This window comes from Equus caballus, chromosome 9 (genome assembly GCF_041296265.1).
Source record: "Equus caballus isolate H_3958 breed thoroughbred chromosome 9, TB-T2T, whole genome shotgun sequence".
NCBI classification, from domain to species: domain Eukaryota; kingdom Metazoa; phylum Chordata; class Mammalia; order Perissodactyla; family Equidae; genus Equus; species Equus caballus.
Genome location: NC_091692.1, coordinates 29,265,981 through 29,289,632, shown reverse-complemented (window position 1 = coordinate 29,289,632; position 23,652 = coordinate 29,265,981). Strand labels below are relative to the sequence as shown.

Here is a 23,652-nt window from a genome sequence, read left to right as displayed (position 1 = left end):
AACCCAAATGAACGCAGACTACCGGGTTCCCTGATCTGGCCCTGTTAACCGCCCCCCCTGCCGCAGCTCCTGTTGCTTCTCAGGCTCCCTCCAGCCGCCTGGGCAGCTTTCTGACCTCCTCTGCTCACGCTCACTTCTGCCCCAGAGTCTCTGCACCAACAGCGCCTTCTCCCTGACTCCCTGTTCCCGGACCTACGCAGGCGTGGCTCAGTCTTGTCCTTCTGGTCACAGCCTAGGTCACTTCAGTGAGGCCTTTCAGAGTCTCGCAGGCACAGTCTCTGCCACCACACATCTCACACCTGGAAGCGTCTTCAACTGTTTCCTCCTTCTTGCTCCCATTTGGATAAAGTGAGCCCAGGACGAGGGGCTGTCTGCTTTGGCTGAAGGAGACGTAATTCCTTCTGGTTACCCCCGGCACACGGCTGTCTCCTCCAGGCTGAGTTTTTCCCACCACCAGTCCATCGGGAAGGCACACTAGCCTTCCCTCTCTCCCGTGGGGCTGGTGTCCCAGGAACACGGTGAGCCGTCCTCTCTCCCTGTCATGCAGCACCAGCCCCTCACCCCACGGCCAGAGAACTAGCACCCGGTCTGAGACTCCACCACATCCTGAATTCAGTTACTGCTGAGACCCTCCCATCCATTTGGGGATTCCCTGGTACCTCCTGAGGGCGTCTTTCCCTGAGACCCCACTCCCAGCCTGCCCTTGCTTATTCCAGTAACAATGGCCTTTCCTCAGAGCCCTCCCCGTCTGGAGAAGAAATGTGTTGAAAGGTTCTCTGTGTTAATTTTCAGGGCCAGGGGATATTGGTAGAAGGAATTTGGGTGTTTCTGTGCAATAGTTCCCAGGAAGAAGATTCAGCCCTAAAAAGAAATGAACTTCTGACACATGGTACAACATGGATGAGCCTTGCAAACCTTACGCTCAGTGAAATAAACGCAACCCAGAAAGACACCTGTGATACGGTTCCCCTTACATGACGTGCCGAGCACAGGCAAATTCATCGAGATGGAAGGAAGAATAGAAGTTCACAGGGGCTGGAGCTGAGGGTCGTGGGGAGGCAGTGTTTAATGGGGACCGAGTTTCTGTTTGAGATGATGAAAAGTCTTGGAAATGAACACGGTGATGGTTGCACAATATTGTGAGTGCATTTGATGCCACTGAATTGTCCGCGGAAAAATGGTTCAAATGGCCAAGTCTAGGTTATGCATACTTTGCCACAATCAAAAGGCACTTAAAAATGCAGCGGGGGGTCAAGATGCAGGTTCTGGGGCCCTCAAGTCAGCGTATGGGCCAGGTAGGTGTCCAGGGCCTGAGATCTTGGACCCTGGTGAGGCTCTGGAGCGGTCCTGATTGATGCTAGTTTACAAGTTCAAAGTAACAGGATCGGAGCAATTTCACCGATTGGGGGATAAGAAAGGAAACAACTGCGTTCAGTCCCATCCAACGTGGAAGAGACCTTTTTCTTAATGGGAAGCAAATGTCAGTCCTTCAAGGAAGTCACTTCTCAACGTCTCTACCCCTCCCCAACCCCACCCGCTACTCCCAGAAAGACGCCGCAGTGCAGAGCTCGGGTACCGTGGTTGTGGCCTCATCCGTGAGTCATGTTTGGGGTCAGATCCCCTGTTTTCCTTCCCCAGCCGTGTGACCCTGGGCATGTCACTCAACAAGACTGAACCTCCATTTCTTCAACCATAAAATGGGGAGAATCATCCTTGTAGGGAAATTATGAAGGTCACAAGACTTTCTCAGAGGAGGTAGCACATGGCAGAGGCATTACGCTGAGAGCCGCGCCCCACAGGTCACACGTTTTCTGATTCTGTTGATACGACCTTCTCAAAACAACAGCATTATAAAGATGGAGAACAGATGAGTGAAGGCCAGGGGCTGGCCGGGCAGATGTGACTATGAAAGAGCAGCACGAGGGTGGGCTTGTGGGGATGGGACAGTTCTGTGTGTGGATTGCAGTGGTGGTGGCGCAAATCTGCATGTGTCATAGAATGGCACAGAACCACGCGCGCGCGCATACACACACGCACACGCACACACACACACGCACCCCAGTGAGCTCATGTCAAACTAGCGACCTCAGAAGTCTGCGGTCTGTGGGTTTAACACTGTCAATTCATGTCCTGGTCGTGACACTGTACTAGAGTCCCGCAAGATGTTAACCCCCGGCAGAAGCTGGTGGAAGGGTCCAAGGCACTCTGTCCTATTTTTGTTGCAACTTCATGTGCTTTCATATTTATTCAAAGTGAAAAGTTAACAGTGAAAGACACAACAGGACACAGCCTGGCATGTAGTAAGTGGCAAACAACACGGTTCTCGGTGACAATTCTTTGCGATTGTAATTGCACGTTCATTTCCAGTCTCTCTCGATACACAGTGACCTTGGTGAGGGACGGACACACCTCACTAACGTCGTCTGCCCTCTGCCCAGCACAGAGCACGCGCCCACTCAATATTTGTCCACTAAATCCCCCGTGGTCCCTGCGCCAGGTGTTCTTACGTCCATGTTCACTGACCCTCCATGACAACCTTAGGCAGTGTTATTCTTCGTGCTTGGCAGGTGAGGAAACTGAGGCCCAGAGAGGGAAAGTAAATTGTTCCAGGTCAACACACTGGACCGATGAGGAGGCGCCATGCCCTGCTCTGGAGGAGAGCAGAGGCTGTCCATGGCAGCTCCAGGGTCCCTCACGGCGGCTCCTCTCTGCGACTGCCAGGTCCTAACTTTGAGGCCAAATAGCTTGACTTCCTAGAGGGAGCTGGAGAGAGAAGTCACCTACCTGTGGCGCTGGGGAGGTCGGTGGCACCAGTGGGTTCTGTGGGAGGAGCATGGAGGTCACAGCAGCTGAGGAGAAATGGTCTGGAGTGAGACCGGGGACTCCGAGGGGGGCATGGAGGCCACCGCGTGCATCTTTCCTATCCAGCCTGAGCCACTGATTGTGGGTCCTCTGGCTTCTTCTCCCGTGGGTGCCCTGGGATGAGGAGATCAGTTGCTCTCCCTAAGGGGCCTGCAGCACACGGTCATCAGAGCCCTGAGGACTCACCGCGGGGAGTGAGGGCTGAGGTCTGATGTGTGACCTGCTGTGAGAAAAGGAGACAGAATTGGCATGCAAGAGGGGCACGAATGTCCAAAATACAGCCCGAGGACCACCAGCCCCACCCACAACTGACACTTCCAGTCTACACGGTTCCACATTATGATTTAGGAGCAACTATCTCTTATTCCTAAAAGGCTGACAAATCAAAGATCCCGTCCCTGTTTTCATGAGTTTGCAATTTGTGTGTGAGATCAATGCACTAACCTTGCTCGAACATGGGTTTGCCAATTGTGCTCTTCAGGTTCCAGAGGTATTTAGAGGTGCTGGCAGGGAGAGAGAGGAATAGCCAGACTCTTGAATGCCCATTGGCTTCAGAGGGATACTCTCTTTCATCTGACTGGAGAAAGGCTTCTGTGCCTCAGGCAAGGGGACGAATCACAGCCCCAGAGTGCAGAGCTGCAAAGGGAAGAGGAGGATTCACAAAGTGCAGGGCCTTGGGGGTCCCTGAGCCTTGAGGGAGGTTGCTCAGCTGGAAGACTAGACACACAGGATGGCTCCTGAGGAACACTGGAGAGTGCACATCCTCCTGGGGCCCATCCTTAGCTTCAGTATGGGGTTACTAAATAGATGCTCCCCAACGACGTAGAGGCTGTCGCTGTCCAGGATGAAGGAGCCCAGCTGAGTGCCCCCACAGGTCTCGTGTCTCAGCTTCCATGACAGCCCCTCTTTTTCCAGCTTAAGGCCCACAGTGTCAGGATGGGGAGTGAGGACAGTATCATCTCCGCCGGCTGTCGCATTTTTCTCAGGCCTGGAGCTGGAGGGGCACAGGCATGGGGAGGTGGGGACTCCAGGCAGGGGCGCTGAAACGCCTCCCTGAGGGAGGGGACAGAGACGGCAGGAAGACTGATGGGCAGCTTGGAACAGCCTTGGTGCTGGGGGAGGGTTGTAAGTGAATAGGACAGCCACGGTCCCCGAACACAGAGGAGGTAGCACCTCCAAATGTTGATGTCGGTGCTCAACTCTGAAAGGACGTTCATGATACGGCAACGCACACCCTAACAACAAAGCGTGCAGCAGCGAGCGGAGGCAGGACTCTGGGCACAGGACCAGGTGAAGCAAGGCAACATCAAGTTGCTTAAATTGCAGCTCTGCCACTCGATTTCTGCATGCCTCTGGGTAAGTCTCCCAACCCCTCTGGCTCCTTTTCTTCATCTGTCCAGTGAGGTGAGAGTACAGACCTCACAGCACTTAGCACTAGTAACTGTTCGATAAAAAGCGGCCATTTTCCTTAGGTATTAATAGGGCCCGCATTCTTGGTGTCAATGGACCTGGCAGGGAGAGAGACTGAGCCTTTTGAAGGCAACACTTAGGGCAAGCAGCCATCCTGGGATGGAGGCAGGGATTGGGCTGTGTGGGATCTCAGAGCCAGAAACATCTCAGGGCCAGTGGAAAGGGAAGACACGCTGCATCACGGCTGCAGGACAATGGCGAGGACCTTTGGAGCTGGGTCATTTCATCCTCAGACAAACGGGTTCATGATTGGGAGGTTCACACGAGGGCTGAGGCAACCCAAGTGCTCATGCGGGGGTTCCCACGTGCTGGGGTCCTTCTCACAGTTGGGTGTAAGAAAGGGTGCGAGTCCTTTACTGCTTGTTGTCTACATGTCGGGACCTTTGCTAAGCACTTTTCATTTTCATCCTCACACAAATTCCTCTCCCCAGTGAGAAGCAGAGTCTACTTCCCCATCTCTTGAATCTGGGCTCGGCCACATGACAGACCTTGGATAATAGACGCTAGTGAATGTGACGGAAGCGGAGGCTTGGGAAGCACGTGTACACTAGGGCTTGCCATTTCTTGCTGCTCCTGGAACTCGGAGCAGCTCAATGAGCCCAAGGTGCCCACTGGGGGATGAGAGAATGTGCGGGAGACCCGAGGTCCGCCAGCCAGCGGCCGACCGCAGGCACATCAGTGAGCCTCAGCTGAGATCAGCTGAGCCAGCCCCGGCAGGAGAACTTCCCAGCAGCATTCAGAACAAATCACCATCCAGCAGAATGTGGGCTAAATTTGTTCTGCACAAAAGCAAACTGAGCCCTTCCGATTGACCGATGAGGTGGCCGAGGCACAGAGAGGTTCAGCAACTGGTCAGGGACACACAGTCTTGAAGCAGGGAACTAGGATTGGAACACAGGCCTGTCAGACCCCCCAAAAACCATGTGACCACCGTGCTCTACTGCTCAGGAATCCTTCTGGGGGCGCGCAGACATAACTTGGTCTGTCGCACATGTCACATATTTAACACTGCTGGAACTAGGCATGTTACACAAATGGTTGAGCTGGTCAGGACGGAGCAGTGAGGAAGTGGAGAGTGTGCATCATGTCTACAGCATGTAGAAAATGTGCAGGGTCTTGACTCACGAAACAAAGAATTCCTGAAGGCAGAATTCAAATTTCAGGACTCCAGTTTACATCCCATGACTCCAGACTCACATGGCAGGATTAAGGGATGGGGAGGCCCAGCCTGGGTCAGGACACAAGCATGAAAAAGACTCATAGACTTGACTTTTTTCTTCTTTTCTTTGAGGAAGATTAACCCTGAGCTAACATCCACTGCCACTCCTCCTTGTGTGCTGAGGAAGATTTGCCCTGAGCTAACATCTGTGCTGATCTTCCTCTATTTTGTACGTGGGATGCCTGCCAAAGCGTGGCTTGAGAAGTGGTACATAGGTCCACTCCTGGGAGCTGAGTGGGCCAGTTCACCGGAACCACAGACCGCTGAAGCAGAGTGTGCACACTTAACTGCTACGCCACCGGGCCAGCCCCCATGGACTCAATTTCAAAAATGAATCTTCAGAGCTGGGGTACCACAGGTTCCACGGCATCAATCAAGCCTCTATATCAGGTTCCTGGAAACTCAGGGGCTCTCAAATCCACATTGGGGCCAGATGAGGAGACAGGGCTAGAGTCAAAGTCATGAGTAAGATCCAGAAAGATTTTCTGTCTGTTCAAATAGAACCCACAAATGTGGACACGTACAGACATTGCTACATTCATACATTCATTCCAGCAAGAAGCATAAAGCGAGTGTCAACTAGGTACTCGGCGCCAAGGTGACAAATGCATAAAGACTGAATACAGCAAATGATAGTAAATTCCATGAAAGAAATACTCAGGGTGATATGGGAAGAAAAAACCTGAGGGCCAGGTGTGTGTTCAGAAGTGCTACTTCATAGAAGGTGGTCTGGGAAGGTCTTTCAGAGCAGCTGATGGTTGAGCTGAGATTTGAACGGCAATGAGGTGCCAGGCATAGGTGCTCTGCAGGAAGAGGTAGGATAAAGGCCTGATAGAGGTTAGGACATTAGTAGAACAGACAAGTGTCTGAAGTGGTTAACGACAGAAAGAAACCGAGAGAAAAGAGGAAATGAGATAGCTATGAGGAACAAAGATTGGGAATGTGGAGGTCCTCACACACAGGAGAGACAAGACTGAAATTCTTTTGCTAAACGTTGTTTTCTTTCCTCCTCTTCTTCTTCTCCCCAGTGCCTCCCAGTACATAGCTGTCTATTCTAGTTGCGGATCCTTCTAGTTGCACTATGTGAGACACGGCCTCAGCGTGGCCTGATGAGTGGTGCCAGGTCCGCACCCAGGATCCAAACGGGTGAAACCCTGGGCCACTAAAGCAAACCACATAAACTCAGCCACTTGGCCACGGGGCCGGCCCCCTAGACTGAAACTCTAGCCCAACGCTCAGCAGCCCTGCTATCTCTTCCCTCCAGGGCAAGGGCACCTGCTGAAACGACAAGTGTTAAGCAACCCCAAAAGGACTACTAAGGACAGAGGCATCTCATGAGGAAACAGTGCACAGCTACTGAGCCTCTCCCCACTCTTCTCAGGACAAGAGCATGTTGATCAATCTTTTAGAAGCATGATCTATTGTTTCAACTGAACCCCCAAGTAGGAAGTGAACAGAGGCTGTTTGATAGTAACCTCCTAGTTAAGCATCCTTACTGTAACTCAACCAGAGACATGCACGCCACACAGTGGGATAAACCCAGATTTTAAGGCAATATTCTCATTTTTCCTGGAGACATTAGTGATGCGGATCAAATTGAAGGCATTAACACCCTCTGAAAAGTTATCTACTTTTCTTCTTTGGCTTTAGGATTATAGTGCCCTTGACACTGTCTAAATAAAGGAGAGTTGAATCTTCATTGAAGAAAGTAAATCACAAAGTGTAACCTAATCTGATGCAAGAATGGCGTGGCTTTGTCTTCTGCCTCCATTTATTTTAAGAAACACATTTATTTTAAGAAGGCTTATTGCTCCCAGAATGTGTTTTATCCCTTAACTCGTGAGAGTGTTCCTATCTGGCCTTAACAACAACAACAAAAATAACACTTTGGAGCAAAGTTGCAGCATAATAGCCCCACACTGGAGGCCAAGATGGAGAAGATCTCCAGGGCCACTATGACCTTGCCCTTGAGGCTGTGGTAGATGGGGAGGAAGGTGACGCAGACACTGCAGAACACCAGCATGCTGAATGTCATGAACTTGGCTCCATTGAAGGTGTCAGGCAGGTTCTGGGCCAGGTTAGTCAAGGAGAAGCTCCCCAGGGGCAGGGAGCCCAGGACACAGCAGAAGGCACTGACCGAGCCGTTGTTGCACACAATGATGATGTGACCATGTTCAGAATGTGCCTCGATGTCAGTGACGGCAGGAGAGGCTCCTAGCCACAGTCCATAGAGACTCAGTTGGATAAAGGAGCAGATGGGAAGATGAAGTTAGCTTCCCTGACACCAACCACTGCCCCATCCTTCTCCCTGGTGCAGCGAACTTGAAGGCCACAACCACAGTAATAGCTTTGGCCAAGACAGTAGAAACAGCCACAGTAAAAACAATTCGAAATGCGACTTGTTAAAGAACGCAGGGGGCTGTGTTGGGATGGCCGATGAAGAGCAAGGAGCAGAGGAAGCACAGGGCAAGGGAGATGAGCAGGATGTAGCTGAGAGTTCTGTTATTGGCCTTGACTATAGGGGTGTATCAACGCTTCACAAAGACCCCCAGCACCACAGCTGTGAGGACAGAGCAGCACAGAGCCATGCAGGCCAGAGCCATCCCCAAGGAGTCCTTGTTAGCCAGAAAGGTCACAGCTTTTTGTAGGCAGCGATCTCGCTCTTTGTTGGTATACTGATGATCTGGACACTTACATGCTGATCCATGTCTGGGGAGAAATGCAAAGTACCATCAGCTCAGGTTCAGTAATTCTGTCTTATTCACAGGTCCCCAAAGAAGGGCATTGGATAAGTTTAGCCAAATTGTCCTCCTTTGTTGCTCTAGACACCAAATAATGAATGCTCTGCAGGGAATGACTCCCAGTTGATAACTGCCCATCTTCTTTATGGGTAATTAAACAGAGCCATTATTCTTCCCAATAGTTATCCTGCATATTTGTGAGAGCACTTTTTTTCCTCACAAGAAAGCGGCAAGACCTATCTCACTGAGTTGTACCCTATAAGCTATGGCCTGGGGTTATTCACTCAACCAGCAAGCACTTATTGGGAAACTCCCATGAGCCAGATAATTTGCTAAGCTCCAGGGAAATAGAGATGACCAAGTCATAGACCTCACTCCTGGGGAGTTTCAAAATGACACCCTTTCCGCCATCTAAAATGGTCTCCAATATGTTTCACCTTGATTTCACTTCTGCTACTTCCGTTAATTCTAGTCACTCCTGTCCTATGATATCACAATAACCTCCTACTCTGGTTCCCTGCCCCAGTCCAGCATCCTGAGTGAAATTTCTATATATAAATGGGATCATGTTTATCACCCACAAAGACCAAAAATAAAGACCAAAATGATACTATATCACCTTGGTCTTGCCTACCTCTACTACCTCTGCTCTGCTTTTTAACATTCTCAAACCTTCATGCAGTTCTCAAACACTTCCACACCCACTCCCCCCTGGACGTGTTAATACATGCTTTTTCCTTCTGTCTGAGGCATCCATCATTCCTTGCTTTCTCCAGGTGACAAACACTCACTTTTCCTTACAGACTTAGCCTGAGCCACCTCACCTGTGAATCACAACCTCACCATGATGAGGTATTTACCTATAGGCTTTTCCAGCATCCTGTACCTTCCTCCATAACTGAACATGTCATGCTTTAATGGAATGTCTGGTTATCTGCCACTTTACACCATTAGATGATGTTTGTTCAATGGAAGTGTAGTTTGTTTGTAAAAAATAGGATTTAGAAAATGTATATATGAGAGAGAGAGACTATTTCCGGTTCTCGGTATAAAACCAATGTTCAAAGTTTTCTAATTCTGTGTGTATACAAACATGCATACTTATATAATGTGTACATATGTATATTATGTATGTATATGCACATGTTTGTATACACACATGCACACATGTATCTACAATTTCACCTTCAATAAGTCAATTTCCATTTTGTTGTCAACTCTGAGTAACTCTGTGTTTCAAGCTGTTATGTCCGTTTTGTTTTGTTTTTTCCCAAACTTTCTGGTTAGACCTCCAGGCACTTTTTAATTAGATAATCATTGTGTTTTTCATTCATTGTTGTGCTTTCATTTTCTCTTTTTAATAAACATATTTTTTGAAGTATGACGTACAATCAGAATAGAGCTCAAATCGTATGTTTACAGACTAAGAAATTATCAAAAAGTGTACATGTGTGTTAACACCACACACGCCAAGAAATAGAACATAACCGCTTCTATTTATAATCGATTATATAGCATATATAATAGATAACTGCAGTTATTGAGATCATTATTTCTCCTTTTTCAGGGGCTAGTGTACTGAATTACATTACATAAACAAAATTGGGTCATGATATGGCTTTCTTATAAAATATAGCTGAATTTGGAATGCTAATTTCTCTAGGATATATGAATTTAGTTCAAGATAAAGAGTGGCCTGTAAATTTCCTTTCCTGTAACAAGCTTGTTAAGATCTACAGAATTTAAGCTATTCTCACAAAACGAATCAAAAAGTTTCCCCATTTTCCCTATTCTCTGCAGGAGCTGGAGTGTCTATTCTTTCTTTCTTGAATGTTTGGTAGAATTTACCAGTGAAGCTGTTAGCCACAGGAAAATTTTGTGGGAGTGTTTTAAACTATGGATTTGATTTCTTTAATACATGTGGGGCTACTCAGATTTTTCACTTCTTCTTGAGACAGTTTTGGTAACTTTTATTTTCATGGTAATTTGTGAAGTTTATCTAAATTTTTTGAAAGTATTGACATGATGTTATTTACTATAGCACACATGATGGTTTCTTAGCCCATGTCAGGGCTGCGGGATTTGGGGGCTGTTGAGTCAGGCAAGGTCTGGCCTGAATCTCCCCGGGGCAGAAGGCCAGTTCAACTCACATGTCCCCACAGCTTCAGGCACCTGGATGGTGGACAGGGAGTTTGTATCTCATTGTAGGAGGAGAGGCTAAATGTGTTCCTGTCCTCTGCTCTCCACTCACACCAGCTCAGAGTACCTTGTGCCTGGGCAGGTTGGCTCACATGTGACAGCTCATGTAAATTCATCAAGGCCTGGTGTATTTTTGGAATTTTATTTCTTTTTTTAATTATTTTTTTTTTTTTAAGATTGGCACCTGAGCTAACAACTGTTGCCAATCTTCTTTCTTTTTTTCTTCTCCCCAAAGCCCCCCAGTACATAGTTGTATATTCTATTTGTGAGTACCTCTGGCTGTGCTATGTGGGACGCCGCCGCCTCAGTATGACCTGATGAACGGTGCCATCTCTGCACCCAGGATCTGAACTGGCGAAATCCTGGGTCGCTGAAGCAGAGCGCATGAACTTAACCACTTGGCTATGGGGCCAGCCCCAAGGAATTTTATTTCTTAAACATTCTCTTGAAACTATGTAGCAACTGTTGTATAATTTTCTCTCTTTATTTTATATTTGAGTCAGTTTTGATAATTACATTTTCATTTTTTAAACTTTACAATGCTGTGTCTCTTAGATTCTGAAGCGTTTCCAGTCCTTTCAGTCCTTCGTGCTTTTCCCAAATGTTCCTGCCTTTTGATGATTCCTCCAGGAAGCTCTGAAGTTCCTCTTAGCTTCCCGATTATTGATGGTGGCGGAGACACAAGTTTGATGAGGCAGAAGCTTAGGCAATTTGATTGCCAGCCTTCTGCTGCACCACTCTCAACCCACAGATGTCATGCTTCTCTGCTTACCCCCTTACCTTAAGTCAGAATTCCTCTTCCTCCCCAGGGCTGTCTCCAATCTCATGTTAATATTGTTACTGTTCTATGAAGCATTTAATGATGTGTTCATATGAACAAGCATTTGGTTCTTGAATCAAAGAATCATTTCCAAAACCTACTTTGAATGTGACCTGCTTTTCCATTCATTATACTTTCCTTTGTAAACTGAATAATTTTTCTCCACATGTGTGTAATTCATTAACGTCTTTGCAGAGTGTAAGTTAGGTGATTTGCTTTCGCTGTAAATTCTAAGGCTTCAGGAGAGCCAGCTGTTGACACAGATAGAATGAGTTGACTGGGCATTCACCCTTAATTAAGTCACTGTATTGGATTTGATGATAATCCTGGTTTGAGTCTTTTCCCAAGGATCCCTAGCCCTCCATGCAGGTTTCACTACAAGAACTACCAGTATGATCTGGCCTTGGTTTTTGCCATTGAGGAAATTAACAGAAACTCCCATCTTTTACCCAACACGTTTCTGGGGTTTGATCTCTATGAAGCTCTGCACAGTGAATAGAGGACATTGGAGAGTTCCTTCATTTGGCTCTCAGGGGTGGACAAGGACCTCCCTAATTACACCTGTAGGAGAGAGAGCAAGTCTGTAGCAACACTTACAGGAACACAACAGTCAATTTCTGCCCAGATTGGAAGACTGCTAGAACTGTACAAATTTCCACAGGTAAGGCTGGATGCTATGGGGAGCGATGAAACAATGTCTCCTTTGGTGCCATTCGCAGGTGCCTAAAAAGGATGAAAAGCAGAGACTGGGTTTATGCATCTCTCAAAGGATATAATCTCAAAGAGCAAGTGCACAGAGTGTTGACGGGGTATGCAGATTTTCTTTGTTTGGCAGTCCTTGGTGCTATGATTTCACCTGCGTCCATGGATAGCAAGGTCCCAGGGACTGCCTCCTTTTACGCAGATTGAGTCCCAAGCCTGTGTCAACAAGCCATTTGTATGCATGCCATTTGCCATGATGCAAATGACTTGCATCAGAGGATGTGATGTCAGGTGTAAGGCGAAAGGATCAGAAAAGGTGTATGCCAGTCAGGCTTCAGCCAAGAACACTCTAGCATCATGCCCTCCAAAGTCAAAGATAGGAAGAGACAGCCTCACACGACCAGAGCCCAGGGCAGCCTCAGAACATTTCATGTGTTACGCATGCAGGGCTGCATACCAGTCATGTGTTCAGAACACCCACAAATCCTTGTGTCCCTGCCTGGGGAAGCAATAGTCATGCTGAATTCAGAAAATTCCAAATCAGTAACTCAAGATCAATGCAGAAATAAAGTTGCATTATTGGTTTCTAAAAACTGACCTTCTTTCTTCTTCCTCAGTTCTTTTAACCGTGTTAATCCCAGAGATCAATATGTTGTGATGATCCACTTCTACACCTTCAACATTCGTTTCCTCCATTATTTATGCTGTTGTGAGAACATGGGACTACGTGGGAAATTCCTCCCTTTTCTCACTCTAAAGCAGAGGATACTAGCTGGAAAGAACCCCAATACTCCTCAACATCCAAAACATCTATGACTAGGACAAGAGTCACACTTAACAGACTTCTATGGCCCTGGAGCATCAGGGATTTTAGGGCAGTGAAACTATTATTCTATATGATTCTATAACAGTGGGTACATAGCATTATACCTTTGTCAAAACCCGTGTTAGAGGATAAATCTCTTTCTTTATAATTTTATATCATCAGTCTTAAATAACAAAGATTCTCAATATCAGAACTAAAGAAATTAAAAGTAGTTTAAAAAAGAAATCTCACCCCCGCCCCGACAATTATAGTCATCTCCTTACAGAGACGATGGAGAAAGGGTGCGAGACAGGACAATGGATAAGGAGGTGTAAAAAGGACTTGGATCTTTGGAAAAGGAAAGGAGATGTGGGAGATTGAGAGAGAAAGCTTTATAGGAGAGAGAAAATGAGTAATAGGTTTGGTGAGGTGATAAAGAGGAAAGAGTCAGAAATAGAACTAGTACTGAAACTGATCTGGGGTTTAAGAAGCACGTGCTACATAAACCCAAGAATTTTGGTTGATGGAAAACCATGGCTTAAAACAGTGACAGATGGCTCGTGACACTCCACTGAGTTCACAGAAAAGAAAGGAATAAAGACCGAGAAATTCTAAACCAGGTCTTATTAAAAATTCTTATGATGTTTATCAGAGAACTCTTTTATCTTATAAGCAGCCAAGACGCAGGGGTTCTCAAACCTGACTGTGCACCACCATGCCCTGGGGAGCTTGTTCAAATGGATTCCTAGCCCGGGACTCAGATTCCGATTCAGCAGGGCTGGGGTGGAGCTGGGAAATTTGCATTTTTGACAAGCTCCCAGGTGCTGCTGGTGTTGCTGGCCTAGAGGCCATACTTTGAGAACCACAGCTCACACCCTGAGTCAGACTCTCCACGAGGATTGCTTCAAGCTTTCTCCGAAAGAGTTTTAATTAATTCCTACTGAAATAGAACTTTTTTTCCAAATAATATAAGCTGCATCATGTGCATTGATCATCCATTGAACAAACGTTTACAAAGTGTGTACCACTTGCCAAAGCTCAAACTCAGCACAGAAAAGGATTCAAGACACAAAGACCCAAGAGCAGGAAGTTGACTTGAGGCAGTCCAGGGTCTAAACTGAATTCCTATGCTCTCCTTCACTCTTCACTCTTTCACTCATGTGAAAATGTCTCTACCTCTTGTCCCCCAAATGCAACGTGCAACATTACAAAGGGTTACGAATCCACCAGGGATGTAGGATTTATATCAAGTTCTGCAACGCACAATTTTACAAACAACACAGAAGATTGAAACAGTAAGTCCAAATAAAGTAAGCCTTAGAAAATGAGAATGGAATTAGATGCAGCAAAATTGAACCAGTTTCTTAGACTATGGTTTGAGATTCTAGAGAAAAGTTGCCAAGCTGAGGAAAGACGCCAGCAAGAAAACAGGCAATAGAACTGAAAACTGAAACCATGTCTACAATTGAGTTTTCTTTTATTGGTTGCTTAAAAAAACAAAAACACAGCAGCGAATGTTGAAAGTACTCCACACCTTAGAGTCTTAATTCATTCTGCAATAACTTTAGCTAATAGAACAGGATTTTCAGCCAAAGCCCAAGGCCGTCCGTAGTCGGAAATGTTACTAAGCAAACAGAGTGGCCTGAACATGTTATTACCAAAAGGAACAACCAGGAAACAAATGGGAATCATGACAGTATAACAGCTGATGTTTTCCAATTTTTCCAGTTCCTCTACTAGATGTTGACATTGTATTAACAATTTAGTCTTCTCTTCTCATTTTGATTGTCTCTACAACCCTGGAGAATTATTACCTCTTTGCACAGCAGGCTGTTACTTCTAGAATTCGCCCAGAGAATATACACTTAGATAGTTGTTAAACTCCTAGTAACTCAGGAAAATCCCTTCTCTCTTCAATCCAGCCATCCTCCCAAACCCGTATGCTAAATGAAAGTGCTAGGGTTTTTGTGAAAGCATTAGATTCTGAGTCTCACCTCCTCTGAAATTCCCTTTTAGTAGGTCTGAGATTTACTTTGGGATTTATATTTTCAACAAATACCTCTAAATATTTCTGATGATCAGTCCACAGAGAAGTCTTTGGCACCACTGTTAATGGAAAGGAGGAGTGTATATATTCAGCTGGCTTGACTAGGAACCATCTGCTCCATTTTGCAGCTGGAGATGAATGCCATCATAGCACTGCCTGCCCGCCCCAAAAAACTTGTACCAATACAACTGGAAACTACCTGTGTGCCTGTCAACCTGGTTTGGCTCCAAGTAATGGAAAGCCAACCTTCACACGTGAAAAAGTAAAATGCACTGGTACGTACTGATAAAGCCCAGTGCCTACAGACACGCATATGAAGTCCACATGTTAGGTTTATTAACTTACTGCGACAAAGAAGCACACCTCCCATGGGGAGGCCTGGGTGTCTCAGTAAGATGCTAGGCTGGGCTTCTTGAAGGGTCTGGCCTCCTGCCAGGTGGCTTTGTGGAGAGCTAAGACAGCAAGAGTTTCTTCTGTAAATGGTGCTGTCAAGAAATGAGGGCAATCTGATGATTGGGTATCTTGACTATTAGGTAGGAGATGAGAATAATGAAGTCAGATAAGAGCTGTCCTGGGTTCAGAAGCAGAAGCATCCATTTCAGCCAGGAGAGTGGAACATTTAGGAATTTGTTAGAAATATAAACTGCCAGCTCCCACCCCAGACCTATTGAATGGAAATCTCTGGGAGTGGGGCCCAGCAGTCTGCTTCAACAAGCTCTCCAGGCAGTGCTGATGCACACGAGAGTTTGAGAACTACTGTCTCAGGCCAACTTACATCATACTCTGAAAATGGGGCACAGTACACATCATAAATATCATATCAATGGGGCCCAGTGGTGTAGTAGTTAAGTTCACACCCTCTGCTTAGGCAGCCCGGAGTTTGCAGATTTGGGTCTGGGGTGTATACCTACACACCGATCATCAAGCTGTGCTGAGGTGGCGTCCCACATGTAGAATAGAGGAAGACCGGCATAGATGTTAACTCAGCAACAATCTCCCTCAAGCAAAAAGAGGAAGATTGGCAATAGATGTTGGCTCAGGGCCAATCTTCTTCACCAAAAACTTAATTAATTAAAAATCCTTGGGGCTGGCCCTGTGGCCGAGTGGTTAAGTTCACGCGCTCCGCTGCAGGCGGCCCAGTGTTTCGTTAGTTCGAATCCTGGGCGCGGACATGGCACTGCTCATCAGACCACGCTGAGGCAGCGTCCCACATGCCACAACTAGAAGAACCCACAACGAAGAATACACAACTATGTACCGGGGGGCTTTGGGGAGAAAAAGGAAAAAATAAAATCTTTAAAAAAAAAAAGTCCTATCAAGAATTCTTGCCCACCAACGCTGGTGATAGGTTATACTATATTTTTATATAATAAAACAGGGTCCATGGCTAGTATAGTGAATAGTCTCTAGAGATGAAATAAGGACTTAGAGAGAAATATTTAGGAACTTTTGAAAGCAAACACTCTTCATTAATGTTATTGTCTCCCTGGGTCTCCAAAACATTTTGTTTTTCCTTTTTTACAAAACTTGATTCTATTTCACTGTTAGATACTTGCTGCTACAGGAATCTGAGAAGACAAATGGGGAGAATGTTTTCATCTCGTAAGGTCAGGTAATTCTCTCTCCAACGTCTTTTCATTCTTAGAAATCAATCCTGACTGTTTTATACTTTTATTTGTTAAAAATAAATTTTTAAGAGACTATGAATCCCAGATGAGTTTCACGCCATCATCACCTTGTGTACTGGGCGTGAAAAAGTGCAGACGTGAAATACACTTAAGTCTCTTGTAACAGTTTTGACTATGCTGGGAGGGAGATTTTTCTCCAATTGTGAACTCAAATGTACCAACCCTATTTATTCATCAGATACCCACCAAATCAAATGCCACTTTTTAAACTGCAAGATGATAACTAAAACATCATGAGGTGTGTACAGAAATTCTCTGTACTACCTTTACAACTCTTTTGTAAATTGGGTGGAGAGGTGACTATTTGCCCTATGGTATCCCTGGAGTGGGGCAGTCCCATATACACATGAATTTAGTTCTTACGCTCTCTGGTCTTTTCATTTCACATATTTGCCTATTTTCATATCAGGAACAAATTATTTAATGAATGCAGCTTTACATGTTTTAATAATTCATAGGGAAAGTACTTTATCATTAGTCATCTCTTTAAAAATTTGTTATATTCTGATTTTCTTTTTGTGTACAGAAATTTCCTCTTCTGAATTTCAGTTGAGCATGCCTTTCATTAAAACTAAATACATTGAATGCCACAAAATATCACTCAAGTGTTCAATTCAGATATTAAATCTCTTACCACTCAGATTGTTTTCCATATAGTCTTTTCCTGAGAAGAATTATTGGAAAACTGTATTAACCATCTATAAATGCATAATTAGCCCTAAGTTAATGTCATGGTCACATGAACTATCAGCCACTCAAGGTCTTATAAGTCCAAGTTAAATAGACATATTTCTATGAAGCCCAGATCTCTGTGGTATAAAGAAAATGATCAAATCACCTCTGCTGTGCTTTTTCCTAGCTGAATTCCACACGTTAGCAGAGTAACAGCGGACACATCTGCTCTGCCTTGGCGAGGCTGTCACATGGGTGTGGAGAGGGAAATGCTACACTCTCTTTAAATATCTGAACTGCTTTCTTGTGTTTTGACACCTTTTCATGCTTCGTGATTCTCAAACGTGGCTATACATTAGAATGGTTTGGAGGGCTTTAAAAAATGTACTGATACCTGGGTCTCAGTTGAATCAGAATCTCTGAGGATAGAGCCCTATTGTCTATATTTTTTTAACTTATCAAAAGGTTCTGACGCACAAGGGTGTTTGAGAACCATTATGAATGGCTCCCCAGGTCTCCTCTCAATCATCTGGATAGCGGGCCAGTCTGCTGGAATTCACTGTGAGTGGAGAGAGCTGGCATTTAGCTGGATGATATAGCTATCAACTGGACAGATTTTCTGTTAGTTCCTACAAATGGAAGGTACATCAATGTATGGACAAGCTGACAAAATATTCTCTAGGTACGTGAGTAAGGAGTGCAAAAGCCGTCTCATAAACCGTTTTGGAAAGACTTAGCTGAATCCCAAACGTGATCTTGTTTTCACCTGAGGCTGGAAGCCAATTCATTCCCCTCTAGCCCTGCCTCCTCATGCCTGGAATAGTTTAAATAGCACCTGACTTGCCAGTTCCTCAGACATTTTGGAGGATTTCTTTCTGACAACATGTTCACCTGAGGTATTTCAAGGGAATTTCACTATTATTTTCCATTCTAATTAGTCAGCTCCTCTGAAGCCAGTTGTATTAAATTATATTTTCCGTGAAAAAATAAACACTTCATCCAGATTTTCTAGTTTATGTTCATGGACTTCAGCAAATTGTTTCAATAAGTTTTCTTCTTTGCAGTTAATTCCATTTCCACACCAAGTCTGCTATATTCTGATTTTCTTTTTGTGTACAAAAATTTCCCTTTTTTCTGCATTTCAATTAAGCATGCCTTTCATTAATACTAAACACATCGAATGCCACGAAATATCACTCAAGTGTTCAATTCAGATATTAAATCTCTTACCACTCAGATTTTTTTCCATATAGACTTGTCCTGAGAAGAATTACTGGAAAACTGTATTAACTGTCCATAAATGCATAATTAACCCTAAGTCAATGTCATGGTCACATGAACTATCAGCGACTCAAGGTCTTATACGTACGAGATAAATAGCTCTTTAGAGCTCTCGTCTCCTTAGTTTCATGCATTTGAACTGTCATAAACTAGGAGAGGTGAATTTACTTTTTTTTTTAACTTTTAAGATTTGCTTTATACCTTTTTAATCTTTTCTTTATGAAGGGAATATTTCTATTTGCTGTTGGGGTATAACACTTGAAGTCAGCTTTAAAGTCAACTTGTTTTATTATCTTTTTCTCTAATTAAACCTGTCAGATGTTCAGTTTATGACCCTGCACATAATGGGTAAAAAAACCTGAAGAGATTATAAACTTCAACAAAGTTAGGTTTGTAACATAATTTTCCAGACCTCACACAAAGCCTGGATGTGGATTGCTTTACAAGTGGTCTTTAATGAACTTCAGGGCACATAGAGTACGAGTTACCCAATTTGGGCCAGGAACAGAATGGAGGACTCACCAACCAATTCTCTTGAGGCTAGAATAACCATGACACAAATTTGGGTAGTGAAAAAGTGATTTTTGTCCCATTCCACCGACAAATATAGATGTCATCCTTCTAAAAAATGTGTTAGCTAATAAAATCCAATAAGGTATCAAAAAAGAAAAAAAATTTATGATAGGTATTCTCTTGGCTACCTGTATGCAGTAGCATAGAGAGTGAATGGCCCTCCACTTTGACAAACTAGAGTGAGGGACCCACAGAGTCATGAGCAATGATCCCTGAGACTCTGCCCAACTCTAAAGGGCTCCAACGGATTCTCCTGTCCCCTTCAAGTGAGGAAGTAGAGACTTTCAAAATTACAAAAAAAAAAAAAAAAAAAAAAAAATCTCCTTAGCCATCTAAAATTAGGCAAGTCTACCACCTAGTGACCAACTGTGAGCATTTCTCAGTCATTTGGTCTGACTTAATTAGAATCATTAATTATTCATAAGTTTATATTCAACAAACATGCAATGTTCACATACCAGACACAATGCTAGCCATCGGAGATACTAAAACCAGAGAGGCAGAGTTATTGCCCTACAGGTATGCACAGAGCACTAGAAGGGAAGAGACAACTAAGTGAACGAATAAGTAAATCACAGGGCAGTAGTTGCTATAAGTAACCTACACCCAACGCTCTGGTTCACCCTTAATTTTAAACAAATCAGAACCTGAGTCTGGGCATAGCAAACCCAAGTTCTTCATTGGTTACAGCCGGTGACCAAAAAGAAAAAACGAAGAAAAAGGAAAACCAAATCAAAAGTAGCAACAGTGGCTTTTACAATGATTTTCACTTAACTCTCTCAGAAACACTACACAGTTGTTTAGATGTTCACTTTCCCAAGTTTCCAAAACTGACTTTTATAGTACCTCCTGGCATCTTAAGGATACAGAGTAGATAAACTCTTACTTTCTTTTTTGCTGAGGAAGATTGGCCCTGAGCTAACATCTGTGCCCATCTTCCTCTACTTTATATGTGGGATGCGTGCCACAGCATGGCTTGTCAAGCGGTGCGTAGGTCCACACCTGGATCTGAACTGGCGAACCCTGAGCCACCGAAGCGGAGTGCATAAGCCACCCGGCAGGCCCCAATAAACTCTTACGTTTTTAGACGATAATTTATACATACATATTTGAAAGTCAGCTGCAAACTATTTAAGAAAGAGAAGCCTCAGAACATGTGCATTCACAAGCTAGGGTGAAATGTGGTAGCAAAGTGGTTTAAAGCAAGCGTTTTGAATGAGATGGTCCTGGTGTGTGTCCCAAGTTGGCTGCTTACCCAGGAGGACTATTAAAACTCTATGCCCCAGCAGCTTCCCCTGCAAAATGGCAAGAGCAGTGATGCCCTCTTCAGACGACTGTGGTGCTGAGCGTGAGACAGGAGGTACACAAACCACCTAGCAAGTGCCGGGCAGAGCGAAGGTACAATAAGCACGGACATCCTTACTCTTGTGAAGAAGTTACGTGGATTGCTTCGGGGAAGACAGTCCCCAACGCCACAGACTCCTTTCCTTACGCAGCAGAATCTCAGAGTAAACACTGCTTGAGCTGGGTCCCTCTGCAACTGTTAGGGCCAGAAGTGAGTCATTTTGTATCCACCTGCTTTTAGTTCTCTCAGCTGGAAAATTCATCTCCCAAGGCCAATAGGCTGGGCCCTGCTATAATGTAGCCAAGTCAGCTGCCAGGGAGACAAAAGAGAACATGCAGACGTTTGCTCTTAGAACCATTTTAACAGTAAGGCAGCGGGGAAAGGAGTAAGCGGGTGTATTCTCAGATGTTGTAGTTACAAAAGTAAGGGTTGAGCATGAAAGGAAATTCATTTGGGGGATTAGTTTTTCTGCAATTAGCAATTCAACATCACCAATTCATTTCAACTAATATATTGCCCCTTGTAAAAAAAAAATGGAAAAAGTGAGTTTAACTTATGAATTTTTGAATGTCTAAAACGATATTTATATATAATTACAACTTTCTAATTCTATTTAGACAAGTAGACTTATGGTCAAACTCTTCAAAATTCCATGAACCAGAAACACTAGCATCACTTGGAGCTTGCTAGCAAAGCAGAATCTCAGTCCTCATCCCTCACCTTCTGAATATGAATCTGTATTGTAATAAGATCTCCAGATAATTTGCATACACATTAAAGCTGGAGAAACGCTGATACAAGTTATGGCGCTTGCATATTGCAGTACCAGGTTCAGAACACTAGGAAGAGCCATTTCATCAAATTTCCTATACTTTTTAATGGTGACTTTAGAAATATCGCTATAAGCCGTTTTTGCAATTAAATTTTCCCCCATTAGAATAACATTTTTCTCTTTAAAAGAAAACAAAGATAATACAAAAATCTTATGTATAATACACAAGTTGTATTTGATGAATGATTGTGGAGAAGAAATGTTTTAAAATTTCTCTATTAGTGTCTAAAATATTTTAGAAAGACTAAAACAATTATTGTCCTAAAAGTCCAGGTAAAATTTGAAAATGATATGACATTATTTGTATTATAGGTGGAGATGGAGCTACAATAAAAATAAGTAAATTAAGTTGAAAAACTTTTGCTTTAAACTATGGATGTGTGTACGTGTGTGTATAATTTATTTCAAGAAGCACACTCATTAAAGAAATGTGAAAAGATCTAAAAACAAGGATGGCGTCATTTTATAATGATATAAATAAACTATGATGAACCTTTAACCCATTAAACTTCATCATCAAAAACATCTAGTCAAGGTCACCGGTAAAAATGAACTTCCTGCTTCTTTCCTTTAGAATAAACAAAGAAATGTATAAATTGAGACTTCAGGCTTACGAGCTACAGGGAACTCTTAGGCCAGGCTAAGTGGCAAAAGAGAGCACTTCCAACAGTTCCTTGCCCCGTGCTCCTGGGCCACACAGCACGCTGCCACGGGCCACGATCCCCTGGTTCCAGTCTCCACACAGCAAGGACTGCTGAACGCTTCCAGGAGGGTGAAACACTAGCAGCTCCTTGAAGCACTTTTGTCTTCTCCCCCTCCAGGTCTTCGGAGCAGGCTTCTGGCAGACAGGCGCCCAGCTTGTGTTGGGCCTAAATACACTGGGGGAATTACGGGAATCTTTTCTTTCGCACCAGTCGATCGGCTCATGGTCCTCCTTCAGTTAGCATGAATATTCATCTCTTATGTTACTGCTGTAAGATGCAAATGACTGCGGATGGATGAAGAAACCTGACAGAGAAAGGAGAAATTCAGAGAAGTAGTTCATAAGCATATGAAATCTGCACAACCTTACTAATGATGAAATAATCATCAAAGAATCCAGTGTTGCGAGAATGTGTGGAGCGGGGTTCTCTGTAGCATCATCGGTAGGACTGCATTTTGGCCCAGGCTCTTAGAGCGCAGCTTGACAGTATTTGCCAAATAAAAAATACTCATACTTCTTGGCTCAAAGCCATATTCTAAGCTATAAATGGTATTCTGACACCCGAAGCCTGACAAACTTGCCTGCAAGTTCCCCAAATTACTTTCATTTTCCTGAGTGCCTGCCACCTAGGTTGACGCTATTTATTCTCATCTTACAGAAAAAAACAAAGCAAACAGAACTTTGGTCCTTGTAGCCAATGAATCTTCAAATCAAGATTTCAAAATATTGTTCGAATATTTCCCTTAGAAATACCAAATAGCATCAAAAGCAAATGCAAGGGAAAGGGGCTGATGGTGTTCGACGGTTAAAGTGTCTTACATTTTTTGGAAAAGGATTGTGAAATAAAGGCTTTTCTGGAGGGCACAGTGACCCCATGGGCCAGCTGAGCCACGCTGCCTCCTGCCTGCCCTGTAATTACTCAGGCCATCAGAAGTGGAGAGGGTGTCCTGGTCCTGGCTCCACTCCCTATTCCAACAGCTCCTCCACAGCGAGAACCTTTTGCATCTCCCAGCAAGCTCTCAGGGTGCGGGGGGTGTGTTAGGTGTCACCGTCAGAAAGAGAAGTAGTGTTGCAAGTCTATCACAATACAAAAAACAACCAATGAGGCTGTTTGGGCTTTCCAAGCACACTACATAATAACCGGCCTAGTTAAATAATGAGACACGGAAAAAATAAGAAAACAAAAGTTACTTAGACACCTGCACTGAACCATAAGGAATGTCCCTCACTTGCTGCGACTCTGACCTGGTCTGAACCCTAGCTCCGTGGTTAGTGTATTCACTGTCACTGGGAGCAGAGCAGGTCTCAGGGGAAACTAAAGAAAAACCACTTCACTGATTCATCCCTCTCCTGATAGACAACTTCCCCCATCACAAATTTCTTGTGAAAGCATGCAAATGGTAAAGTGCATTCGCTCATTTTACCTTGTCTTCCAGGCGCCCTGCTCGATCTCCAAAACTGAGATTAAAAGGCGCATTTTTATAAAACACTCATAATTTGCTACAAGTATATCTTAAAAGCAAGAAATAACTGACATTTATTGAGTGCTGACGCTGTAGAGGCCTAGGTCTAAGCTCTTCTGTAAAGGAACTCAGCCTCACAGCGAGCCTTGGCTCATGGGAAGGGATGCCTCGGCGGTTCTGAGACGCCGTGCTCAGCCTGCGCCTGCGCGGCGTGAGTGAGCCTTCCGCCC

At 44.5% G+C, this 23,652-nt stretch overlaps 1 long non-coding RNA gene across 1 annotated transcript; it reads left to right on the top strand.

Moving 5' to 3' along the window:
• The first annotated feature begins 1,781 nt into the window (after positions 1–1,781).
• Positions 1,782–9,689, top strand: LOC138915523 (uncharacterized). Its single transcript, XR_011421584.1, has 2 exons — positions 1,782–4,218; positions 5,628–9,689. It is a non-coding gene; the product is annotated as an uncharacterized lncRNA (long non-coding RNA).
• The last annotated feature ends 13,963 nt before the right edge of the window (positions 9,690–23,652 follow it).